A 26159-nucleotide genomic window follows, 5' to 3' on the forward strand; every position below is an offset into this window, starting at 1 on the left:
CAGAGGCAGGTGTCCCTCTCTCCCCCCCGCCCTGAGATCCCCTCTGGCTGCGGTTAAGGCACGTAGCAGTCTGAGGAGACATTAATTGCTGTTAACTGCGATGGGCGCTTCTGTATTTGGGCTTTGTTTAGGGCAAATTCCTCTGCAATTGCATTGTTAGAAGCCACGGGTCTGTTAAAGTCGGAGTTATTAGGCCATGTGCTTTCTGTGTGTTGTCATAGTCAGAACAACACCAGTGTAAACGTCTGCGCTGGGCAGGGGAAGTGTTAAGTGAAGAATAAAAACAAGCCCAAATTCCCATTTGGAAACTGCATGCCTCAACAAATACCACTGTTCATAGCAAGTTATTAGCTTCTTGGTTGTAATTCTGGTCCTTTTCTAAAGGGAGGTGGAAAAAAGCATGTAAAAGAGATTTTTGACACTTCACGGTGTATTGAATGAACAGCAGAAGGCTCCCCAGTCTGCCCGTTCCCATTTACAGTTTGGATGTGGCTGAGGTAACACTTCTTTCTCCTTTCCCACGTGATTCCCCATGTCTTCTGCTGGCAGCACCCCGGACACCCCAGAATGCATGTGAATAACCCACCTTCCAATTATAAACCTGAAATGCCCCTTTTTTTGGGCCAGTGTGTATAAGGCACCTGTCAAAAGCCTTTTTGTGCCCCCAGATAGGAAGGGGGTCTCTGTTGTGGGCAGTGCCAGGTGGACAGGAGCTCCTCTTCCTCCACAGGGTACCAAGGACAGAAGGATAGCATCTCCTGGGTGACAGGACTGGCCCCAGCACTGGGGGCTGGCAGGGGTGGCCTCCCTGAAGATGTGATGAGGAAGAGGGAAGTAGTTAAACGCCCTCTGGGAGGCTTAGGGGAGCCTTTGCTGGTGGACTTGGTTGAACTGAACTTCCACGTCTGTATCCCAGCTAAACGTCCTGAACTTGTTGCAGATCATCCACTCTGCACTGTCGCTGCATATGGCTGAGTTTCCTACAGCTTCCAAATCTGAAAATCCCTGTTTTTCTCAAGCCAGCTATGTATGAAGGACTTGCAAAAAGCCTTTTTCTCCTTCTGAATGTACAGTCTTCACCTTCTTTTGTTTTTGCTATGTGCCTTCCAGAATTAGAAGATTCAGAGTGAGAAATGTGACTTTATATATTTATTTAGAAGTCACTCTGAACAACAGCACATTTACTAGCTTGGTTCATTTTTATGAATCTGATTCATTGCTTATTAAACCAATGGAAATCTTTCCATTGTTTTCAGCTGGTTCTGGCTCAGAACTTCTTGGTGCTTGACAGTATTTAGTAGGAGCTGAAAGATTTGAACTGCTAAATCATGCTATATTATGGTCTTCTGCCATGCCCGTTTCTTAACTATATACATAATCCCAGTATCTGTTGATGTGTATTTCTGGTTGAGCAGTTTCTGTTTAGTTAATTTTTCACAATTATGGTGTTATGAAACGGTTAAACAAAATATCATCAATATTATATTTGTCAAAAACGAGAAACAAAATATTGAGATCTGTTTTATCCATTCATTGGTTTATGGACACCTAGTCCTCTGAGGAATGTCACAAATTCCCTTGCTGTCTCTTGGTGCTAGATTTAGCATTTGGATCTTTGATTTAATGGGAAGATACATTAAAAACTGATACAGTCAGACAGGTCCCAGTGGGGTGTACATCTATGTCGGCTTTTACGTCACAGTTCTTTCAGTCAAGATTTGGCAGTAGGTTATTGTATCCAAAAGTTGTTCTGGAATGTGCCATGCACTTTTCCTAAGCACTTAGTGTCTTTTCACGTGAGAGCAGAAGTACAATTGCAGCCTGTCCAGCACGGCTGTTCCTGTGTGGGGTCTGAGATGTGCTCATGTCCCTGTCACCCTCCGCACACCTTTGGGCTGTGGCACATGGCAGAGGAGCTTTGCAGGAGCCAATGTCATCCAGAGAGCACTGGGATTTCCCAAAGCTGCAATAAGCTGTGGAACTGTTTGCATTTTTAGCAAAGTTCAGTGTGATCGTGTTTTATTCTTTTATATTGACTTTCTAAATATATTCCGGTAGCTGTCATTTCCCTCAGGAATCTTTACTGAATCCATGGATTTTGAGTTACTATTATAACATATTACAGGACAATTAATTTGTAAGCACTGTAACCTGTCCTAGAAAGCAGATTCTGAGAGGCATACTTTTATCCTTATAATTTAATGTATCATGTAATGAAAACTAATCTATGTAGTTCAAATTTAGACATTAAAACAAGTTAAAAGGGTCAGTATATACAATAAATTTCCCTTTGCCAATTTACTCAGTTAATTTAGACATTGCCTTTTCACTTAACTCATTAAAACTTTCTTTCCAAGTTTACTTATCTGTGTTAAGGGTACAATTAATATTATAATTTTTAATTATCCACTTGGTTTTATCAGAGCCAAAGTGTTTCCTTAAGTGTGAATATCAAAATAGAGCCTATATTTTTTAAGAAAGTGAAGCACTGCAATTCCACTAATTCCTTAATAACACAAATATTTGTGTATCTTTCTCCTTACTGTTTATTCATCAATAGTTGTGTTGTTTTATTTTATAACCTTAGCATAATATACTACTGAAAGCTGTATTTTGTACTACTTAATTCTGTACCACTCATTCTGATTTATGGCATCATTTTGTTTCCAGCTCACTCCTTATCTTCAAAAGGCTTGATCCAAAACTCATCAAATTCAGAGGAATAGATCCCAGTGGGCTTTGGATTAGACTAGTAGGGTGAAATTGTGGACTTCATGAAGTTTGCATTACATGTGCAGATATGCAGTACTGAGATTACTTGATAGATTTCTAATTCAGCTTCTTCTATTTAGGAGCAAGTTCTTGAGAGTCCTGGCCATGCACTTGAAATTTAAGAGACCATTTTAGTTGCATATATTCATCCATTTTCTTACTATGACATTTGAGAATACATTTATTTGCCAGTTTGATTTTATCATCATTATGGAGGGCTCATGTTTCTAATTTCTCCCACAGTCTCTTGAATTGTTAATGTTAACTCCTACTGAACCCAGCCTTGTTTTCTAACAGAGGGATGCCATTCTGAACTGGTATTGATGCTGAGCTGTAAAAAATACTTTCTTCAGGAATGACAGGTTTACAAGTCATAGTAAAGGACAGCTCATCACAAAAGTATGGAAAAGAGTTAATGCAGAAGACACCTGGTAAATAATACGACAACATATTTATCTTGTTATTTCTTAGTTATAGATGTACAGAGTATAGATATAGAATTATGAAATTGATTTAAGTTCTTCAGTGCAGCAGAAGCTGTTTTGTCATCGTCAATGCTCTTGCTTTTCTTTTTCACATGACATTGCTAAATTGCAAAACCCTAGACATATCATCCATTCTATACCAGCTAGAACATTCCTGGGTTTGCCATTTACTTGATAATTCCTAGTATTCTGTCTGACTATGTATACAGACTTCTGCCTATGAGATGCATTTTATTAAATAAATACAGAGAGAGTGTGTTAATATGAAATGATTGTAACAGATACTAGTAGATAATCATGTGTGCTACGAGCTACCTTAAAATGCATTTGTGATCTATAGCTGTGCTGCCTGATCCATGGCTATTGTGCAGCTGATTAGCTGTGGTGAGAAATTACTCATTCCCTTGTATTAACTACACTGTTTAACTACACTGTTTCCACCAATCAGTATGAAGTATGCCAACTTTGTTTAGCCTGTGCACTTGTGCAATGATGAACAAGTAATGCATAAAACAAACCCTCCTACCTAATCAAACATTCCTCAGAGATTTGAAAACAGAAACAAAGGGTAAATCCATTCATAGATTATAATGGTAAAACAAAATAAAGTTTGACATATGTATATGGAAACTATGAACACATGATATGAATATTTTTTTAAACAACAACATGTTTGAATTATTAATAAATGCAAAAAATATGTTTTAACACAAAATGGAACAATTGGAAGGATACATTTCTTTAGAAGCATGAGGATCAGGAAAGATCTCTATTGAATGCAAACACTTTTTTCCCCCCTCTTGCTTTCCATTTTAGCCTTTTCAAATGTCTGTCTCATGGCTATAGTTGGGAGAAGTTTCCCTTTTTCCTCCCTGAGCCTGCAGTACAATCTTCATTCTCTGAGTATATAATAAATGAAGTTTTTTAACCCTCAGGGTGTGAAACCCATTTTTCTCTTCTTGTCCTAGAGTGTTAGGTGTTGAGGACAGCTGATGAGCAATCCTTTAGGAAGGACTGCAAAGCTATTCAGGAAAGGGCTTACCTTTAATTTTGTCATATATCCTGGTTGCCAGGTTATTTGATTTTAAGATAATTAATGGATCTCTTTATGGGCATATTTTTTCTTAGTCATCAAGAAAGCTCAAAATATTTGATAAGAGCGATTTTATTGGAGAGTAGTAAATATCGACAGAAGGAGATACCAGAAAGTTCAGGGAGTTTTGGACTTTTTTTTCCCCCCCTCATCATTAGATTTGAACAAGCACAGTGCTTGTGGATTTGAGGGGGACTGTGATGAGAGATCACTGTAGGCATTTTCACTGGTGACTACACATCAGTTAGGGGCTTCCATTCTGCCCTTCTTTACAATTCTTATTGGATTTTGTGGCTGCTGGGTGAAGAGATAATGCACAAAATACTCATCAATATAAATGCCATGTATAAATAAAATCCTAAACTGAAACCATCATAAGCAATTTGAAGTAAAGACAACAGAGTCTTTAACATCAAGCCCTTGGAGGAAACAGTGTGAGGCAACAACAATGCCAGCTTTAACTCTGAATTCCCAGTTGTGCATTGGCTTGTACCCCAACTTTAACATTAATCAGAAGCTTCTCTGCATTTCATCTCCTCATTTGCAAAAAAATCTTTGCTGAAAGGTTATATAAAACTCATTATTTACCTGAGTGACCAGAAAGGCTCTCAAAGTGCCATTCCAAGCTCTCGGGTGAATGCTTATTTATAGTTTTTTAATAGGCATTCATTACCTGATGGATTGGAAAGACTCTTTTTGAACCAGTTCCTGTCTATTGGTTAAATACAGATTGATAACTTTTTCTTAAAAAGCTTATTATTAACCAGATAAGCTCATCACCTTTGGATTTCTAAAGTGGTGATTAGTTTTAGCTTCTAAGAGTTTATTCAAGATTTTCACTAGTGTAACTTGAATTTTGCCCAGTGGGCCATATTCTGGAAATTAATTACAGTAGTGCAATGCTTGCAAAACCCTGACTGCAGCAGTAACATGAGCCTGTTTGCACAAAGAAATACCTCAAATCTATATTGCTGCTCATATATTGGGTAGTCCAAGCACAGGGCATAGAGGAGGTAAAAGGGTGTAGCACATTTTAAAATTCCTGTGAGCTTCGTTGGAAACACATTGTTAGGCATATTTTGATGCCTAAAAAGACATAACAAGACCCATTCACACCTCTGTGCAATTTGCACAGTCTTTGAGCTTCACTGATTTTGCTTGGTGTATCATTCTGCTTTTGGGGATTTGCTTCTAGCTTAAATTACTGTGGAAACAGAAAAAAAAAAAAAAAAACCCCAGACAGTTTTTACAAATGCAGTGTGGGCTCAGAATCCCTATGCAAAATACCTCAATGGGTGTCTCTCCGTGGCTCCCATTCTTTGTGAATTGAGATTTACCCAGCCGTTCCTCCCTTGTTAGTGCCACAGGCAATGCTCCCTTGGCACGGCTCTGCAGGCTCCTCACCCACCTCTGCAGCTGTTAACACATCTGGGGGACTTCAGAGAGACAGGTCCTGGCTAAAGAGGTGTAAAACAACACGGCCATACATGCTCCTGCCTTGATCCTTGAGGGCTCTTCCAGGGTCGAACTTATATCTTAAAATGATGCTCTTAAACAGCATCAGTAGAAGCTTTAAATCCAACATAAGGAGGAAATGGAATGATAAGGAAAAAGGGCCTTAAATTTGGAATGTTCCTGAAAAATGGGTAGGTTATTTGAATTCCCTGGGGTTTCCATATGATCCCTAACAAATGTGAAAATCTGAAGCCTTGTTTTGCTCATGTTTGTTATTGCTAATTTGCACAGCGTAAGGATACCTGTCTTTGCTTCTCTCTGTTTCACTGTCCACTTTTTATTTCATTCTTTAACTTTTAAGTTAGAAGTTTCCATCTGCACTGCTGCATCCATCCTGTTCACACCTTTTTTTCCTCTGTGGGGTAAATATATGTTGTTAGAAGGAGCCTTGAACACTGTCTGGAGAGAACTGTCCTTTCTCAGTTGTTTAGGCAGAGTAAGTTTTCAACCATCTCAAGACAACTCCTACATTTTGCTGTTATTTCCCAATTGTTTCAGAGGTGGTTTACCTTCAAATGCCTTTAATTGTGCAAAGATGCTTTTCACAAAATAAAAAAACCCTCAAGTTTCTTATGTAAAACTAAACAGTATGTAGAAAAAACCATTTTGGGTTAAGTGAGAAAATGGCAAATAAATACCCAAAGCCTTAAAGCCCCTTGAGGTTAACAGAAAGGAAATTATAAAGGTCATAGTGTAGGTGTTTTTTGACATCACCTTTGCTGTAGTAAAACTTTGCTGGAAATGTCTGTCTTAACTATTTATTGTGTTACTTTTAGGAAACCAGTTTCCCATTTGGTTAAGAAATCCTTAAAGTTCTGTTTAAAATAAGGTAATCAAACCCAATTATACTGTTTGCCTCCCTCTGCTGGCTGTGCAGACAGCATTAGTTGGCTTCTTGTGTGACCCTCTCATTCTAAGCCAGCAGGTTGATTACAGCAGTCTTCATTTCAAGGTGGCTGAGCAGCTATATATGAACAGAATTATGGAAACAGGAAATTTTTAAAGATACAAGAAATCTTTATTTTTGAATCTTTAAATTATTAGAGGCATGTTTGTCATTAAAGAGGGTCCCTCTAACCTCTCCTGAACTCATATTCTGGACTGGTTTAGGTGAGGACAGGAGAGTCATATGCAATTTCTTTGAAGAAAGGCCAGGTGCTGAGGTACAGCAACAATATTTTGGCAGGAAAATGGCAAATCAAATCCAACTGTCCAAGAGGGCTAGATATGAGCAGAGCTGAACAAATCTTTGTGTGTACACACATCATTCAGGTGCTTTGCATTACACAGAGAGCTCTCCACTTCATCAGCTTTCAGATGTTCTGCTCTGCACTGGTGTCACTCTGTATTGATGTATATTTTTCACATACATATCATAGCGAGCTCAGTCCTTTGTCCCACTCCCAGAGTCTCTGCAACTCTCCAGGGATGTTGCCTAAATCACTTTCAAGTGTCCAGTCTCCTGTGAGGATGTGAGATAGTCCTCTTTGTTTTATTAGCACTCTCAGAAAGCAACCCTGCAAAAGAACCTATGGCACAGCACGGTGGAGCCTCCCTAATGACAAAGCCAGGGATATAATTTTCTCCCCCAGTACATTATTTTTCAAGTTCTTGGTCATCAGTTTTGGTTGAACTTTTTGGTCCTGTGTCCCTGCCTGGACACCTAGAGCAGCCCTCTCAAGGGGCAGGTGCAGTGGCAGAGCTTGAGGGCAGAACAAACAAAAAGAGAGGAGCGTGATTTTTATTAAAGCTATTTAGGGCAAAATAAAAAAACGGAAACACAAGTATTATTTGGAATTGGTAAAAACAACTCTTGGAAGCAAAGCAACAGCACTGAATGTCCATTCCAGTTTTTCCCTGGGTCGGAGAGAGAATGCTCGCCTGGACGGTGCTGAGAGCCTCGTGTCCAGTGCGCCCAGCCCTGCTGCCCAGGCAGTGCCCCTGCCCGCTGTGGGACCCTCAGCAGCTCCGTGTGCCCCACTGCCCGGGCATGGCCACACTGCGACTGTGGGACAGGGATGATCGAGGGGAGCCCTGGGCTGCTGCAGCTTGGGCTGAATAGCTGCTGTTTGTGGTGAGGGTACAGCAAACCACCGCCCGTAAATCACATCTCTTCACACATACACAGCCACAGCAGTTCATAGGAGCTCTGTGATTATTATTAGTTTAAAAAAGGATGGTTTCCCTGGGGGTGGGCATGAGCGGGAGGCGCAGGCCTTGCTGGCTGTGCCACCAGGGTGCCATGTCTCAGGCCAGCTGTGGGTGAGCTCTGCCCTGCCCTGAAGCCTCTCAGCCCTCTCCCACCCTGGCAGTGTTTTCTGGCTGCTGTGACCACGAGGCGTTGGTGCCAGGGACAGCCCTGCTGCTGGCACGCCACGGCCGAGCTGTGCTGGGTGAGGGGAGGCCCATCTTTGAGCCCACCTCACACAGCACAGCCTGGGCACTGCACCCTGAGGGGAGACACCTTCACTCAAATTGGGAGGGAAAACCTCCCCCAAAAATGGCTTGTGGTCTGCCAGGGGTCTTTCCAGACCCTCCCAAAATATCCCAGACTGCCTTCAAGCTCAGACACCAACCCAATGGAGATGAGGTATTTCTGTGCAGACACTGGCACCCACCGGAGTGGCTGTACATGAGGCAATACGACAGTTCAGTGCCAGCTTTGCAGTGTCCATTCCTGTGTCCCCCACAGAGGAGGAGGTGTTCCCCACCTGGCAGCACAGTGCTCCCTGCCAGGTAAGGGATGTACCTTGCACATGGGCCAGGCTCAGATGGTGAAGGGAGCCTTAATTATTGCAACACAGGGCTTAAATTGTGAATCCACAGCTTAAAAGGTAAGACACCAACATTTTTAGCACTTGCTTAAAAGGTAGCTCTTTCCTTTAAATGTTAATCTGCATATTATCTGATGGCTTAACCATGGTGGTGTGTGACGATGGAGGAAGTCCTGGGGGGACAGCTGTGTGCCAGGATGGAGGCACAGGCAGCACGGAGGACTGCATGCCACCAGCAGAGGAAAGGGGGAACAGTGATGGAACAGGATCTGTCACAGCAACCAGCAGGGAACACTGGTGCTCATCAATAAGGAAAGTGGCCAAGCACTGGGAGGAGCACAAAGTTATAATCATTATATCATTAACCTATAGATGTCTAGGGTTTGCTGTGATCTTTGGGACTAGGGTGGAAAGAAAAGGGAAAAGTTTAAGGAAACTGTTAATAAGTGGGATGTTGGTTACAACTGTTGAGTAAGAAGAAAGCTTACCCAAAAAATTATTCTGGAGTCTTATCTCAGATGTAAGATCTCACCATCTCTTTTAAACAGCTCCTGAAGAGCTCTGACAGACTGCGAAAAGGCTTAATGTGAATTTGCTACAAGAGCTAGGTCAGTGCTAATGTACTTTAAAGTTGAAGTTCAGCTATTCTTTTGGATATTTTTCCCAGCACTTTCTCCTCTTGATCAATCATAATTCCTGATGAATACAGCTGGAGAAGGAGACCTGCTATACCAATTCCACATAAATTTAAATGTTAAAGTTTAAATCCTGGAGTAACAGTTGTCTCCTGATCTTCTACATTGTGCTTGTACTGAGACTTACTGCAGCTTTCACTCTTGCTCTCTCGGAGGGTATTTGAGCCCCTGTTGTGCTGAATGGAAGACGGTCACAGAAGTATGTCCTGCATGGGTTTATAAATGCTATGCCTTTATTCTGGAAGCAGAATTTGCTCGATTCCACTAGGTGGATCTATTGAGAACATTGTTCACTCTTTAATATAAAAAGTGTCTTTCACTTAAGGGAAAAAAATAAATTCTTTATTACCACTTTACTCAGCTTCCTAAGTTCTAAAAAACACACACGTGACCACTTTTGTCCACAGAAAGCTCTAAAGCCATGTATCAGTCTGTTAGTCCATAATACGTTGAAGGACTTTTTCTCTTCATTGCAGTTTTGCCTTTATTGTGCAAAGGAAAAGAGTCAGTGCTGTGAGGAGATGCATCTCCACAGTGACCCAGCTTTAGATGCTGGTTCCATTGCACTTCTTCCTGATGTCCATTTTGTACTCTCATTTGGATCTTTTTCTGGTGGCTCTGTTTTGATGAATTGTTGCAATGACTTTATCACAAAAAGTGGCCACCATAAGCTCCAGACCTTAGTATCTGCTTTTAGCTGACCTGTGCAAGTTGTCTGTGATGTCAGGCTCAATGATAGTTGACTATTATATCAAGGATGCAGATTTATCTCCTAAAAACCCCCACATTTTTTTTACAAATCCTGATTACCTCTACCCTGTGAAGATGGTATATACAATCTTGGTTGATCAAACCTATAAAGAGATATTTATTTTGGTCATGGCCCCTGGGAAATAGACAACTTGTTCTCAAACAGGCTCTTCCTCTACTCTTTTGAAAGCTGGGACCTCAGAGTCCCTTTACCAAGAAGCTTTCTTAGAGTCTGTGCAACTGGGAAAACCTCCATCCACCTTGTCAGTTTGCTGGGGTTATGCCCTGGAAAGCCCCTGTGTTTGTCACAAGCATTTTGAAAGGCTTTTCCCTTTTTTTCTGTGAAAGTGTTTTATTTATATCTTCTTGAACCATGCTTCAGCAACCTTCTTGCTGGCTGACTTGTGTTTTCACTGGCTCAGACTGCCATGTAGATCGCACCACCTGTTCCAGAGTTTGCTGAAACATTTAGTGCAAGTTTTCTGAAATCCCTTATTTAAAGTCCCTGCTATTAGATGATTTCTTTTATGTGCCCTTCCTTATCAATATTAAAGACTTGATGTTCTGCTCTTCCTTGGAGAACAGACCCCCTCCTAAAGGCATTAAGCTTTCAATGGGCTTCTTCAGCCTTTGTTAAAAGAATGCCCACTTGCTTATCATCTCTCTTTAAGAAGAAAATGCTGATCACACTTTTTAAGAACAAAGGCAGGATTATTCCTTGGTCCTTCCTTATAAAGCAAACAATTTATAAATATTTAAATATATAAAGCTAATGTTTCTCCCCCACCCATTGTGTAAATTACTGTATGGCCAGTTGTCTTTTGCTACTTTCCTGTATAAAGCCTCAAAAATACTCCTCCGACCTGGAATTCTGTTGGACTCATCAAACTTGAGGAGATTTGAGATATTATCCCCTGTTATTTACATCTGTCTGAAATGAGATCTTCTGGAAGTCTGCCATTCCACAAAGGTAAAAATCCTGGGGAAAGGGAATTTTGTCTGGCTGAAGAACTAAGCTTTCATTTCCTCTCTCGCTACTTTTTGAACTTTGACAAGTCTGGAGCTGATAGCTTTTCCTCCCTGAGAAGGTGCCCACTATGCTCTAAGACAGTGCAAGAGCCTTGCAGAGTAAGGCACACAAGTTACATATCCTCTGATCTTTCCCTCTCCCCTCTGTAGAATTTTTACCTAGTTTTAAAGAAGCAGTGTATTCCTGCCCACTCATGGAAGAGGCACAGAAAGAAACAGAACCAACCAAAGAAGTTGGAGAAGTAGGTAAGGACAGTTGAGAGGACATGAAAGCTTTGAAGAGAAAAGACCTTTCCCTGGATGCAAGAAAAGGAGAAAGGAACAGCACTGAAAAATGGGGAGAAATAGGAAGGAATACCGGGGGGAACTACAGAAATGCTGATAGTGCCTGAGAATACTATGAGTTCTGAGAGATGTTGGAGCAAACTCTCTGGGCTCAAATCTGAGATTTTCTGAATCCCAGCTAACCAGTATTCATTGCTTAGGTGCTGGAGCCCATCATTGCATCAATAAAATGTGGAAGACTCTTGTCTTTAGGATGTACTTGGCTCATGGATCTACATTATCTCCTGGTGATCCACTTTGGGCCATCCCAGCCCAGATAATCCTGTCTATGAGGCCCTGGGGAAGACAGTTTTGATTACTCTTGTTAACAGACTCCTCCCTTGACAGTGCCTTTGCCTGCAAGTAGTAGCGCTGCTCTTCCAGATTTTGAGAAGACTGTGGACTGTGGTTGACATTTTCTTCCTATAGAGTTGAGTTGGATGATCATCTGGACCATCCAACTGACCAAAAAGAGAAAAAAAAAAAGAAAGAAAAAAAAAAGGTAAATTTGTTTGCTTATTTGCAAGTGTTGGACCACTGCTTTGCCCTCGTTTTAGTGAGGGTTTAGTGCTTAATCTCAGCTTCCTTGGAGATGGTTCTTAATCTTTGTCCACTTGAAAGTTTCTGGAGGGAAATTCCTTTTCCCTTCAGAACAGAAAGAGAAGGAGAAATATTTGAATTTCTGCAAAGATCAGAGTCAAAGCCCTCATGTTCATGCTTGTTTTCACTCAGATTGTTGTTTCTAAATGAGCATCATGCACTTACTCCAGAGGAACAGGAAATCCCAGTTAGATGTCTAAAGCTCCTCTGCTGTCAGTTGCTGTTTCACCTATCTCTAGTCAATATTCCTATCTTTGTCTCAGGAAAAAGAACCATGGGGTTTTCCTGAGTTCTCATTCTTCTGTAACTCTTTGTACAGTGCTCTGAAATCTCCTGTCTCTTGCTGATTCCAGGTACTTGATTTGGCCCCTGCCTCTGAAATGCCATCCCCTCCTATGTGGTTTGTGTTATGTAGCCCTAGGTCACAGAAATCCTAAGGTGAAATCTGATATTTAAAAAAAAAAGTATAGCTCATTCTTTTATGAGACTGCTAATAATGTTCAGCCTTGACAGGGTTAAAAGGCAACATCCATTTCCCCATTATCTTGTTTAAAAAGTGCCTTTTTTAAAGTCCATATGGCGACTTCCTTTCGACCTGCTTTCCCATCCTCGTCTCTTTGTCAGGGCTGTCACTTATAAAGAATCACTTGACTTACAATAACAAGTTCAAAAGAAGACAGAATATAATCAGTTGATCCACGAAGAATTGAAATAAAGAACACCCCCACTGCTCCAGTTATCATTCCCATAGAGATAGTGATATTATTGATGTGATTGCTATGCTAATTTCTATAGAAAAAACTTGTATTTTGGAATTTGTTCAAAGAGAATTTCAGACACATCAAATTGGAAAATGCAGAGTGAATTCCTAAACTTTTTCGTATAGGCATGGGAATCTTTTTTTTTTTTTTCTTCACGTTGAATAGCTCTGAACAACTATTTATAAACTTCACTTCAAATATCAATTGGAAAAATGTCGCTAATTTTTCAGTTATTATAGAAAGTTAATTCACTGTAGTTCTAGGAAAAAAAAGTCCTATTGTACCTTTAGGGTTATTAATATCACCCCTATAACCTGCAGAAGTGGGATTGGACCACAGACTCCAGAAACAGAGGCTAGGGATTATAAAAGATGGGCACATTTAAGTCCAGTGTTTAGGAAGAGCTAATTAATCTATACCCCTTCCTCTGCAATTCCATAGTCCCTCTGGGAATTGCCACAAACATAAACTTTTTTTTTCTCATGGACTCCTATTTTAACTAGAAGGTTTCAGCTTGTGATGTTATGCTTTTTATGTAGTAAACTGATTTAAAATGTATGCCAGTCATCTTCAGGGAACTCATTTCAGTCAAGATGAAACTAGTCTTACCTGAATCAATGTTTTAAGTGTCCCTGTGGCTCGGCATTTTGAATAATCAATCTGTCTCCATCGCTTCTTAATCATGCGCATCACAGTCTTTTTTATTTGTCAACCCTTTCGGATCCTGCCTTTTTGTTATTAACATGCCCCTAATGTCACATGCAAGCCTTTTCTTTAAAACAAGCTGCTCATTGGTGTATTTTGATACTTTTTATTATTACTAAATCTTTTTTCCCATAATTACACCACAATCATTATATAATCCCATAACAAAGAGTCTATTGAGGCACCATGCTTTTGTCAACTATGGGACACAGAATCCATAATTGCATTATTCAGCTTCTCCCCCCCCCTTCTGCTTTGTAGAAACACAACCTATTTCACCAGTCACATTTGCACCTTGTTTGCTTGGTTATATATTATTTACTAAATCGTTGCCCTGCGGATAAACCGTGTAAAGTTGCTTTAAAAAAGTTATTTGTTTGATAATTAAGTCCTGAAAACCCATCGTTTAATGATTATTCCGAACCCATAAGGCAGAGAACCTCCATGACGTTTTTCTCTAAGTTTAATTACCGTATGCTAATTTCCTTGCCTACTACGTGATTAATTAAAATCATATTTTCATAATCATTTGGCACTAGTATTGTTTTAGAATTATCATGATCCCCTAAATAGTGTATGTAAATAAAGTCGGCTCTAATGGAAAGAATCAAAATGCAACGCTGAGGACCTTTATGTGTTTGTATGCATGCGATTGGCAACATAACTGGCTTATTTACATTAAATACGCCACAAGGTTACAGTGCAGATCAACGTCACTTTATCGCTGATTACTTCTCTTAAACGCCGGAGCGGTGACTGATGCTCCGGTCCCCCTGTCCGCCAAGGTTTCCCCGGGAGTTTTTTTTTTTTTAGGAGAAACAGACTTTGCATAGTTTCGGGAGCAGGTAAGAAGGGCGCTTTGTGGAGCCCGGCGCTGCCCCCGGGGGCTCGGCGGGGTTTGCGGGGCGCGGGCAGGGGCGGCGGGGCGCGGGCGCGGGGGCTGCGCGGGCGCGGGGGCTGCGCGGGGCGCGGGCAGCGGCGCTGGCCGGGGGGCTGCGGAGCGGCGCGGGCTCCTCGGGGTGTTTACACGCGCTCAAGGTCACGACCAAGCTGCGCCGTGTTAAATGGTTTCTTAGTTGCTAGACAGGGAGAAAAAATGGACGATCACAGACCATTCTTTGTAGATTATTATATCAAGGGTTCAGCTTTTGGCTCATCAAAGCTAAATGCCGCAAGACCTATCTAGTTGCTGTGAATTATGCCAAGACGACAATGGAGTGCTTTTTTAATGGTACAATGCATTTCACCTACCAGATAGGGGGAGTCCACGCTGAGAGATGGGGATGTCTTGTGATGTTGGGTGATCAGTATCAATGAAGGGGGTTATTCTGAAAAGAGACAGATTAAAATAAAGCGCTCTTTGCTCGGGATGTGCTGGAAGCAGTTGGGAGGGCTACCCGGAGCGGGCGGCCGCGGCAGCCCCGCGCCGCACTTTTCCCCCTCCGCACAAGAAAATGATCAAGTCAATCATGTGGACATGCTTCATTATTCATTGAACACAATCTTTTACAACGCTCCGTTTACGTGCGGGAGTTTCTTCTACGCTTTGCTTTAAATTTTAAGGTAAGAAAGACAAAGGTAAAAAGGGGGTTTTTGAGGATCCGGGAGGCTCCCGTGAGCCATCAAAGAGGCTCCAAAGTCAGTCCGGAGTATGTTTTTGTTTTTTATTTCTTTTTAATCATCGCAATGGGGCCTGCGTTTTCCACCGTGATTAAAAAAATACAGTATAATTAAATATCCATAGCAGTGACGTTTGCAAGCAGGGCTGTCAGGGGAAAAGCAGAAAATAATGAAAGGAGCGGAGAAGCCATTGAATGGCGCTATAGAACTTAGCCTGAAGAAAACCCTACGTTTTTCCTCTTTCTCTCTCGTTTCTTTTAAAACCGTTACTTTACAAAAAAGGAGCGGGCGGGCGAGGCGAGGGGAGGCGAGGGGAGGCGAGTGCCGGCGGCGGCCGCAGCGCTGCCCGGGGGCCGCCCGCCGCCGGCCCCAGCCCGCACTGACCCTGCCCTTAACTTGCCCAGAAACTTTTTGTTTTAAAGGGTTGCTGCGGAGCAAACTTTGCTGAAGTGACTTTAAACGCGGGCCCCCCTTCCCTCCCTCCCTCCCCCGTTAGGATCCCGGCTAATCGTGCTGTAATTTGTAAACTCCCCCCCTCTTTTTTTTTTTTTTTTTTTTAATCAAAGTTAGCTGATGCATACCATGTGTCAAACTTGTGAGATTCAAGTGCCTAAGAGACCTGCCATTTTGTGCTCTAATCGACCTCTTATGAATAGGAGCCGTGCATAATGCTGCGAGGAGCGTTGTGACATTCAAGTAGGCACTAAATGTCAGGCCAGGTCTCAGCCCTTTCGGGGGGAGCGGAGCGCGCCCGGCGGCGCCGCGGGGAGCGGGGAGGCACCTGCCAGCCCGCCGCCGGGGCTTTTGTCAGCGCCCGGAGAAAGTAACAGGTTAAGGAGGAAACTTAAATGGCAATCCCCGGCGGGGAGGGGGGAGCATCACCTTCCCGGCGGCGCGCCGTGCGCGGAGGGCCGCGGGGGTGCCGGTGCTTGCGCGGGGCAGCGGCCTCGCTCTCCGGCGCGGGGGCTGCGCGGGGCTGCGCGGCCGGGAGGCGGGGGGGGCACCGGGCCGGCGGCGGGATTAGCGGGAGGGGGGGAGGAAGGAGAGATTCTTTGATGCTGTGTAGGAAAGAATCCAGATTTTAATGCGCCCATCTGTTGCAGTTTTGCAAATAATTAATATATATGTCTGTATGTGTGTGTGTGAGAGAGAGAGGGGCTGGGGGAGCGCTGCCGCCTGTGAACTTCAACGCGAAATAAAAGGTCGCGAAGATTTATGCTGTTTATCGGAGGGTCCGCGGCTCCCGCGGGGCAGCTCGCACGGGCTCCATCCGAAAAGTTAGTTGCCGGCGTGCCCCGGCGCGGCGGCGGGGCCGGGGGCACGGTCCGGCTGCGGGTGCCGGCGCCCGGGGCGGGCGCGGCGGGGAGGGCTCCGGCCGCCGCCTGCCTGCGCGGCGGGCATTGTTTCGGGGTGCGTGCGGCGGATGTGGCCGTGGCTGATACAGTGTCGAGGCGGGGACGTGATTTGTCAGATCTCTCCGTTCGCACTTGAGCCGCCGCCGGGCCGGGGAGCGGCGGCGCGGTTCGGTGCGGCGGTGCGGTGCGGTGCGGGGCGCGGCGCGGCGCGGGGTGCGGCGCTCCGCGGGCGCGGGGCAGGGGCGGGCGCGGGGCGCGGCTGCCCGGCCGCCCGCGGCGGGAGCGCTCTGCGGGGCTGTGCATTCCCTCGCCGCCCCCCGCCCCCCCGTGCAGTTTAAAATAAATCCAACAGGGGCCGTGTTTGCTGAGCTGATGTGCCCGGCTGATACAGATAGCGGCGGCGAGCCGCCCGCTTCTGTGGAAAAAGACTATTTTAAGTGTCATAATTAAGTTTAGAAGCCTTGTTTGGGCTCATTCACTGCTCGAAATAAAAAGGACTGGCTGCTTTTAGACCCTTTCTGAAGGGGTTGGCTAAGCGCCTCTGCACGTTCGCTTGGAGAAGAATGTTTTCTTTTCTAGTTTAATATTAGAAACTATATTTTTACTTGTTTAAACCGGATTTGATTATTCCTGTGGAGATTTTTTTCTCTCTCCCCCTTCCTATCGCTCAAATCTTTGTTCATTGTTCATTGACTGTGGAAGGCTGCTTAAATGTACGGAGAGAGGGGGGAGGCCCCCTCGGTGGTTTGATGTTGAAATAGTAAACCTGAATGAGGAGGGTGGCTGGAAAAGTGGACATTGCAGCTTTAATTAACTTCAAGATGCTTCAGCGAGGACCAGAGCGTAGTAGTGACGTTGCCTCATAAATCTGTCCAGTACAGTGCGTTGCATTGAACTATTACAGTATCACCATCATATTGAATATTCACTACCTATCCGGGAGCAGATTTGCATAATTGGATCTTTTTTAAATGAAACTTGTTTGCAAAAACCCAAACAAAACCAAAAAAACAAAAGCCCAAGTGAAAACCGCGGCGATCTGCATGATTATAAAGGGTTCAAACATATCCGAAAAGTAAGTGACCTGCATAAGTACATCAATAGGTTAAGTGCAAATAAGATGAGAAGTGCTTCTGAAAGCTGTACATTCCCTATGTGGTCTCTTGGGTTATTTCTCAATAGCGGGATTTTTTTGTAGCCTCAGGGATTTTAGGTTTTCTGTCTGCTTTCATAACTTTTTCCCTCACAGTTGTTATACAAGGTGAGGCTTTTGTACTGTGCCTGTGTACCTGTAGCGATATTTTTAAAGGAAATAGATAAACAGTTTGTAATTCGTGCTGTTTGACTTGTATAATTACGGCTACTGTGAAAGGGAAATGTGTTTTGCTGTTATATTTCTGGTCATTGAATAGATCATCACTAAATATGTCAGAATATTCAAAGATTGTTTGTGTATGTGTTTGTGTATGCTTAAAAATCGACTTAGTTAACTAAGCTGTTACTACTTAAATCAGAGAGGCAACTAGCTTTTTAGTGTGTGTGTGTACCCCCCCATTTGATGGAGGATGAAGATGACTGAAGTAATTAAAAATACCAGCAATTTTTGGAGTGAATTTGTAGCTTCTATGTAAACCCCATCCCCTCCCAACTGAGTGGCTGGCTTACAATACTGCAGATTTGGATCGGGCAGGTTTAGAAGTATTTTGTAAAATCAGATGCTGGTGTTTCGGGTGCTGCAAGGGAAAGTTGTGGAGTGAAGGCAGCTGAACGCTGGAAGTTGCCTCCTGGGGAAGGGGAGCAGCCGTCGGTGGGGCGAGCCGAGCAGAAGTGCAAAGTCTGCGTGCAGCCCAAGCCTTGCCCCGGCTCTCCCCCCTCGCCGAAGGCTGCTTTAGTTATGATGTCATTCTGATAGTGGAGAGCAAATGTCTCCTGATTCTACCATTAAACGCCTGGCTGATTTGCCTGATAATGATAGCATTGACGTCCTGCTCCTTGACAAATGCAAGCCCTATGAGCCCTATGAATTAACTTTTTTCCCATAGCTGAGAGCCAGCTAGCTTTACGACTCATGAATGTAACAGCACTTCTTTGACAGATTACTTTGAACCTCCTCAATTCTGCAACAAACCCCCTTCTCTGAACACCACTCCTGTTAGGCTGCTAGCAGACCCCTGGACAGTCTGGGCCTGATTTGCAGGGCTGCTGAGCATTCATCACTTCCACTGACTTCAGATGGAGTTGTGGGTGCTCAGCAGCTTTGAAAATGAGGCCCTGTGTTCAGTCAACAGATGATGCATTTTTTGGGCTTGTTTGGTTTTTATTTTTTTTTATTGTTTTTTAAGTCAGACAGTTAAAGAGGGCTCTATGATTTCTAGTCATTATAAAAATATTTGTAAATAGCTTGAGTTGTTTGTCCTAGTCTGGTCTGTTTTACCCTTTCTGTTATCCTTTTTTAAAATATTTTATTTTCAATTAATCTTCTAGTGGATGTGCTGTTAATCTTTGTAAGAAAGGAATCATAAATGAGTTGTTTAAAGTTTTCGGAATGTTGTAGAAGAAAAATGTTTCCAGTTTGGTACCAAGTGCTGAGAGATTCGATTGCTGTTTCAGAACGTGCACTAGAAGAGAGTCTCGGTACAGTTGCTAAACCCTGCGACTGGGTGCACTTTCTCATGTCTGCTCTCTCTTCAGATTTTGCTCGTGACTCTGAATTTCTATCCCTGCAGGTAAATGAGATTTAATATGATGGGGTTTTTAAAGTGCCAGTGACTTAAACTTTGTTTTCATGTGTTGTTGTGATGATGACAATTAACAACTGCAGATGTAAGAAAGGTCAGCTTCTCTGTTACTTTTGCAGGCAATGAACGTGAGGTATTTGCAGGCTAAAGCTGTGTTTTGCAAATGATTTCCTGAAGATACAAGTTGCTGTGATGGAAACACTGTGTTAAAACTCTTTTGATAAATTGACTACATCTTTATTAATGGAAAAGAAGAAAAAAGAATTGTTCTACGGGCTTTTTGACTTCTAAACATATTTAAGCTCTAATACTCAGCAAGTTGTCTGGCACTGTCTTCACTGTAGACTTTTATATAATGAAGAGGCTGATTGTCATATTTTTGTCCATGCCAGAGGCCAATAACCCAGCCCATTCATTATCAGAAGAGAGTAGCCTGTAAGTTGCAACATCAGTACCACTGTTTTGCTTGCAGCAATGAAGACAGTGCTGAGATCAGAAATTGTGATCTTCAGTACAGAAAGCTGACACATTAGGTTGTTTACCCACCATGGAGCCTTAGGTGACCAAAGAGATTTGTATTAGAACAGATGTAGAAAATCCACTAGTCCATTAAAATGGGCTGTGCTTATTCCCTGGGAAGCACAAGTTTCATCAAGTGTAGGGAAATCAGTAAGATGTAATTTTTCCAAATGTTGATTTTTGCTTAAAGTTGACTTTGAATTGCACAGGTGTTTTTAGAGTGCCTTGACAAGAAAAAAAAAAAAAAGATATGATTTATATGAACTTTCTGAAAATGGAATCTAAAGCCTTAGATAGATTTATTTTTCTAGTTTGAGTGTGGACAATTAAAGATTTTTTTTTTAATCTTCTGATTTAGTGTGTTTTAATAGGATTTGTAAGCAAATTTAAATTTAATCTCTGAATTTTTCTCAGATACCTGAATAGATGTGTATCGGCTCTTCAAAATGCTAAAAACAGTATGATCTTGAAAAACTATTTTTCTCCCTTGTCTTTCATACCTTGCATTTCTCAGAGTTGCAAGCAATTTGGATTCAGGGAAAGACAACACAGATGAAAAGATAGAATACATAGTCCTTCTTTTATAGAAACATGAATAAACTTATTTCTGGCAACTGTAGATGGAAATCCAAATTTCTCTAGTGAAGAAACTCCACGCACAGATATTTGTGGAAGAGGAAAAAAAGGACGAGCTACTGAAAGAAAATATGTAAAAGTAAAATAATTCTGATGTTTAATTGACTGATCTCAGGGTTATTGTACAGCTGTGCGGTTCTAACTTCCAGTTGTGTGGCCGAATATGGAGCATGAACTTTCTTGGACCAAGGCACTGATCAGAATCTGCCCTTGGCTAGAAACAAGTGAAAATGGCAATGATCCGATGGATGTTTAACGTGAAATAACCAAGGAGCGTCTGTCTAAATCTGAGTGGATCACAATAACTGCTGTGACATTTTCACTCATATTGGCAGGTTAAGCAACAAAGCCAAGCACTGAGTGAGAGATTTGAAGCATCTTTTCAGGGGCAGCAGAGATCCTGATCAGGAAAGAAGTAGGGGAATAGGGTAGCGAGGGAGGATTTGGGTTGTCTCTGCCCAACTGTACAAAAACTGTCACTAAATGTGCTCCCAGAGGTAGGATTCTCCCAGTATTCTGAATTTGGCACCTTTCCCTTAAATTTAAATTTGCTCTAATTTTCAGGTGCATCTTACTAGATAACCAGATGCATCAAAAAAGCAAAAGAATTATAGAGGAGTAATTATAATTAGCCTAGTTGTCTGTGTTTTTTAAAAATTGTAAGACGGGTCCTTGAAAGTATTTTGAAGTCACTGTTTTTTACAGGTCTTAATCTAAATACTCCATGTGAGATTGTTTTCTAAAGAGATGGGTTCGTCGGGTCAAGTTGAACTATATTAAAGACAAACAATTTTGTTGTAATCTGACTGTCTTTTAAACACAGATGAAGAAAACAGAACTAAAATAGCCACAGGAGCCTCAATATCTGATCTTTCCTCCATTGTGCATTGCAGTATTTGAGACTCATATAACCAAAAGCAGAATTAGGTAATTCCTTACAAGTGTTTGCAATGTTACAAAAAAAACAGCACTGCTGATCCTGGTAGGACATTAACAGACACATCTGCAGGTAACAGTGCCTGAAAATAATGATGATGGCTTCATTCCCATGGCATGGGGCAAGCAACAGAGCTTCTTCGAAGCAGCAGCTCGCTTTTCGTGCATTAGTGTTGAACTGTCCAGCTGTAGGAATCTCTGGCTCCCAGAGGGAGCAAGTGCTTGCCAGGAGGGTGGAAGCTGGTGAAGATTAGGCAGGGGTTATCCCAGGCGGGTACTGCCGTGCCAGGGAAAGGCTGCTTGGGAAAATTTGGCCCTGTCTCAGTTTTGTGAACAGGAGAAGCCAGAAAGGGAAAGAAAAAAGCAGAGTATGAGCTGACTTTCACTCTCTAAAGGGGTGTAGGGGAGGTTGGTGGCAGGGGCTGCTACAGGACTATCTGTGGCCCCTGCTGTGCCTTGGGACAGCCTGGCATGGGCTGGGGAGCCTTCCCTGCCCTCAGTCTTAGGTGTGCCAGGGTACCATGGTGCAAAGGGGTACATGGCAGTCCTGATTCTTCCCATTATAATAGCCTTGTTTCAGCTTTTATGTGAATTTCGTTATAGTTTCTTTATGTTCCTTTTTTAAAATGAGAAAAGTGCTGTTAGAAACTTTTCCTCCTTTTTTAATGCCTTTGGGCTATTCTGCTGCAGTCACTGTGGTTCTTTGTGAGGAGGATGGGAGCCCTGTTGAGCTCATCAGTGCCACAGAGGAGTTGCTATCAAGTGCCACAGTCCACTCCGTCACACAGGGCTACATGTAGTGCCTCCTTTGTAGTCCTGGCCCCTGCTGATCTGGGAATCAGCCCTGGTAACCCATGTCATAGCACTGTGCCAGGTTGCCAGCCTGGCCTTAAATTTATTTTTCGAAATGATAGCATGCACTATTAATGTTTTATTTCCCACTCCAAAGTTGGTCTCCATAGATTTTTGCAGATTGTTGCCATCAATCTTGTCATCGGAATACCAGTGGTAGATACAGATAGATGTAGATAGGTCTCTCTAATCTAAAATTTAGAAAAACATGGGTAAATAGGAAATTCAGGCAGAATAACTTAGTGGAAAGGACATATGGAATAAATTATCAGCAAGGGAAGGATAAGTGAGTTCAAGGGAAGCCTAGGTTTGTTTCTTGAGAAAGAGCATGTGAGAGCTAGGGTGAAGAAATCAAGGAGGTGTAAAGTCAGGTTTCTATTAAGAAATGCTAACAGGGTGGGCTGGATGTTCATCTCCTAACATTTCTTTTGATAGCTTTTGATGAGCTTTTTACATTTCATTTTCATGTGTGTTTCCTAATACTTGTTCCCTAGGTCTTCTTGTTTCTTGAGGAGTCCACAGAAATATTAAAACATTTTAGTGCAACATTTTAGTTTTGATAACAGTTTTACTCAAGGGAACAATGTGACAGTGAAGTGTTGATCGAATGAATTAGGGAGAAATTTTTTCTTCTCTGGCATTAGTTTGTAATTGACGGGAGAAGTAGAAACTGCCTTCTACTCTAGTGGCCAAGGATTTTTGATAGGTGTGTGCCCTTGTTCAACCATAACAGCTTGGAAAAAAACCCCTCATATAGACATACTCTTTTTTTTTTTTTTTTTCCTCTCAAAGGTTTGATGAACACTGTTATGGGTTCCAGTCTATACCAGGACTTCTGAGGTTATTGAAAGTTGAGGGTAGACTCCAAGTTGGAAAGCAGCACTAGTTTTGAAACTGCAGCTTCGAGCGACTTTTACCTTTGTTTTGTTGGAATATATCCTGCATTTTTGAGGAAAATTAGAAGTTTCTCTTCTTACAGAAAAGTGCATAAAGTTTAGCAAAATTATTCTTGATTTTGATGTGATTTCTAGGATCCAATTCTGCTTTTGTTACCTCAGTCTGGGTAGGACTGAGTCACTGGAGAAAGCTTCCCTTTCTTACCTGGTGAATCTCATGGGATTTTTAATTTCACTCTAAGTACAATGTGCAACTCCACTGTTTCTTGATTAAACTTTTTCTTATTTTATTATTTAATGTACAAAAAGGAATCCAAGTTTTTGAGTTAAAAAATGCAAAGATTATAGGCAACCTGAAACTGAATCATGCAATAAAATGACTATTTATTACCTTTTTAAAGTAACTGCTCTTCATTGATTCATTGAGATTTTGCCATAGGAACATAATTCCTCCTAGGGCTAATAAAATAACTAGTAGAAGTTAACCCAGTATCTTTATTAGTACCATAATATGAACTAAAAAACGTCTCCTGCTCTAACTACTCCCTCCTTTGGATTTTACCATAAAATGTCTCTTAAAACAGCTCAGATATTTTGAAATATTCTGTACTGTTTTAAAGATCAAATGTTCAAGCATCTTTCCTTGTTTCCTTTTTTTTTTTTTTTTTTTTTTTTACTTGAACACTCAAAGCTATATGCCTGTGCCTGCAATAAATGGACATGCTATGAGATAAATGAGCAATAGGAAACCCACAACAACTTTTGGATTAGAATTTCAATCTTTTGTTTGTTTGGTAGCATCTTTGGCATGCTAAGGGCTTTCCAAATATAGAAGTATAGTTTCTGGCCAGAACTAGCTGCCATTTTCTTATTGCAGTTGAAAAATACCAGTTCATTAGTTTGCATCAACATGCTGCATCTTTGAAGGATTTCTCAGGTCCACAATTGAATTTCTGCTCAAAATGAAAGAATTGCATCTCTGCACTTCATTATGAACTGGTGATTATGGAATGCACCTGGGTCACTGGAGAGCTGGATTCAGATCATTCCTCTCTATCTGATTTGAATCAGCTTTTTCAAATCAAGTTTCTCACATCCCAGGTGAGTCCTTTAAAAACACACTTTGGCTCTTCTTTTTAAGTTCCTGCTTCAGGCTATTCCAATTTAAATAATCATTTAATTATTCATTGGGTCAGAAGAAAACTGGCTCTTGGCTTGGGCACTCCAGTGTGATGTGAGAGATTGAATCCAACTGGTTTGTGTTGCAGAGTCTCGCAGCCTGCGCTCCTGAGTTTGACGTGGTGAGAGCAGTTATGTACTTACTGTTGTCTTGCTGGCTTTTCGTTTTGAATAATTGCAAAAAGTATCAGGTTAGTCCCAGGGGAGAACAAAAGGAAATTCTAAAATCTTCGAAGTATTTGTGATACTGAAAAATTCTTTCTTGTATAATTCACAATTCAGCTATTATAAAAGTCAGTTGGTGATGGGGTGCGTCTTTATAATCCCAAAAATTTCATATTGAAGTGGAGTTTTGTTGCCATTATTTTGTTCAGTGGATTATGTGTTTGCACTTAATATTCTTACATCCCCAGGAGCATTGAGTGAGTAGCTCTAGGAGGGGTAATGGGTGGAACATTAACCCTTTCTGCTGGTACTGCCTTGGACCTTGTGCTACACCTGAGCTTGTTGTGGATAGTTCTCTGTCTGGGAGTACTGGGAGGAGGAAAGAAATGCCATGTAAATGCCAACAAATGCCTGAGAGATGCAAGGCATACTGTGCTGTTAGTGTTCCTTCTCTCAGGAAGAACCTCCTTTGAGGTATAGAGGATCTTTGAAACTGGCAGGTTTCTCTGTCAGGATCTCTTAAAAAGCAGAGAAGAAATGTCTTAATCTGTAGAAGGGAATCCACAAAGGGAGGAAATCCTTCTTTCCTTAGAGATAGAAATACTCATTTTGATAGCTTCTGTTTCCTCTGTCTTTCATTCTTAACTTCTCTGGCAGCACAACTCTGGCAGAATCCATGCTGTATTGGTTGGTTCCCCTTCTGGCTGCTCTGCAACCGTGATGGATGGGAGCCAAGGGAATAAATATAGCTCTGAGTTCCAGTAGTAACCCCCTGCCACACTTCTGCACAGAAACTGGGAGGTCACGGGGGGAGAGGGAATGGGTGATACGGAGTTTGGGCAGGCTCAGGTCTGACTTCAGCAGAGAGGGTGTTTCTGTGCTCCCTGAGCGAGGGGAAAGGTGCTGCACAAACCCACTCCTGCCTTTGTTTCCATGCAGAACTGAAGGGATCTGTTGATCTATTTTAAAAGCATTACCATTGGCTGTGCAGTTTCCATGTGAGTTTATTAAATGTGGACATTTTTTATATGTAAAAATAACTTCACCATTTTGTTATTTCCTTTTACGTATTTCACTCTGGTTGGAAAAATGAAATCAATCTAGTCAGCTTTTCATCAGTTTCTCTTTGGCTGTCATGCAGTTGCACAATGCTGCAGTGCTTGGCTAGCAAAAATGTTTACAACAAAAAATTGTTTTCAATGGGATTAAAAAAGGAACCATGGAAACATTTTTATTGGTCTTCAATTTTTGTGCAATTTTGATTTTTACAAGACCTAAACTACATCAATGGTGCTGCTCTAATTTGATCTTAAATTATACTTTATTTTTATATATACTTGCAAGGTATAGAAAAGATACTGCTACTACCCTCTGTCACACAGTACAAAAAATCCTAGCCTGAATATTTCTTAGCAGCTGGTTCAAAGTCCATGGAAATCACGAGCACCTTGCAGTTGACTCTCAAAGGTTTGGGGTCAGACCTTCCACCTGTGTGTAAATACCTGTTGTAAGTTGGTTTAAACAGTCTTAATAATTTAGAACTGCTCTGAGTTGATCTCTGATCTGTTAATGCTGTGAGATTGCTACAGCTGAAGTGAATCTGGGGATATGCGTGCAACCCTTAAATACCTTTATTGCTGCTGGCACCTATAGAAATCTCACATGTGGAGAATATATAAAGTCAGATACTTGGAAGGTTAACTGTAATAAAATCTGAGGAGTAAAATATTGTCTGACAGTTACCCTTTGCATCAAAACTC

The 26159-nt window shown here is 42.0% G+C and overlaps 1 protein-coding gene across 5 annotated transcripts in view; it reads left to right on the forward strand.

The window, feature by feature from the left end:
* Positions 1-14253: 14253 nt before the first annotated feature.
* Positions 14254-26159, forward strand: part of ZNF536 (zinc finger protein 536) — a 338513-nt gene continuing 326607 nt past the window's right edge. For 2 of the 5 annotated variants that reach the window (XM_085071959.1, XM_085071956.1), the window contains exon 1: positions 14559-15066. The gene's annotated coding sequence lies outside the window, so the exon portion shown is untranslated. Of the gene's footprint in view, positions 14349-14558; positions 15067-15814; positions 15954-24220; positions 24357-26159 lie in introns of those variants that run through there. The other 3 variants (XM_085071957.1, XM_085071958.1, XM_085071961.1) reach the window with 3 other exon arrangements.

The sequence above is a fragment of the Lichenostomus cassidix genome, chromosome 11 (genome assembly GCF_008360975.1).
Source record: "Lichenostomus cassidix isolate B80296 chromosome 11, HeHo_3.0, whole genome shotgun sequence".
Classification (NCBI taxonomy): domain Eukaryota; kingdom Metazoa; phylum Chordata; class Aves; order Passeriformes; family Meliphagidae; genus Lichenostomus; species Lichenostomus cassidix.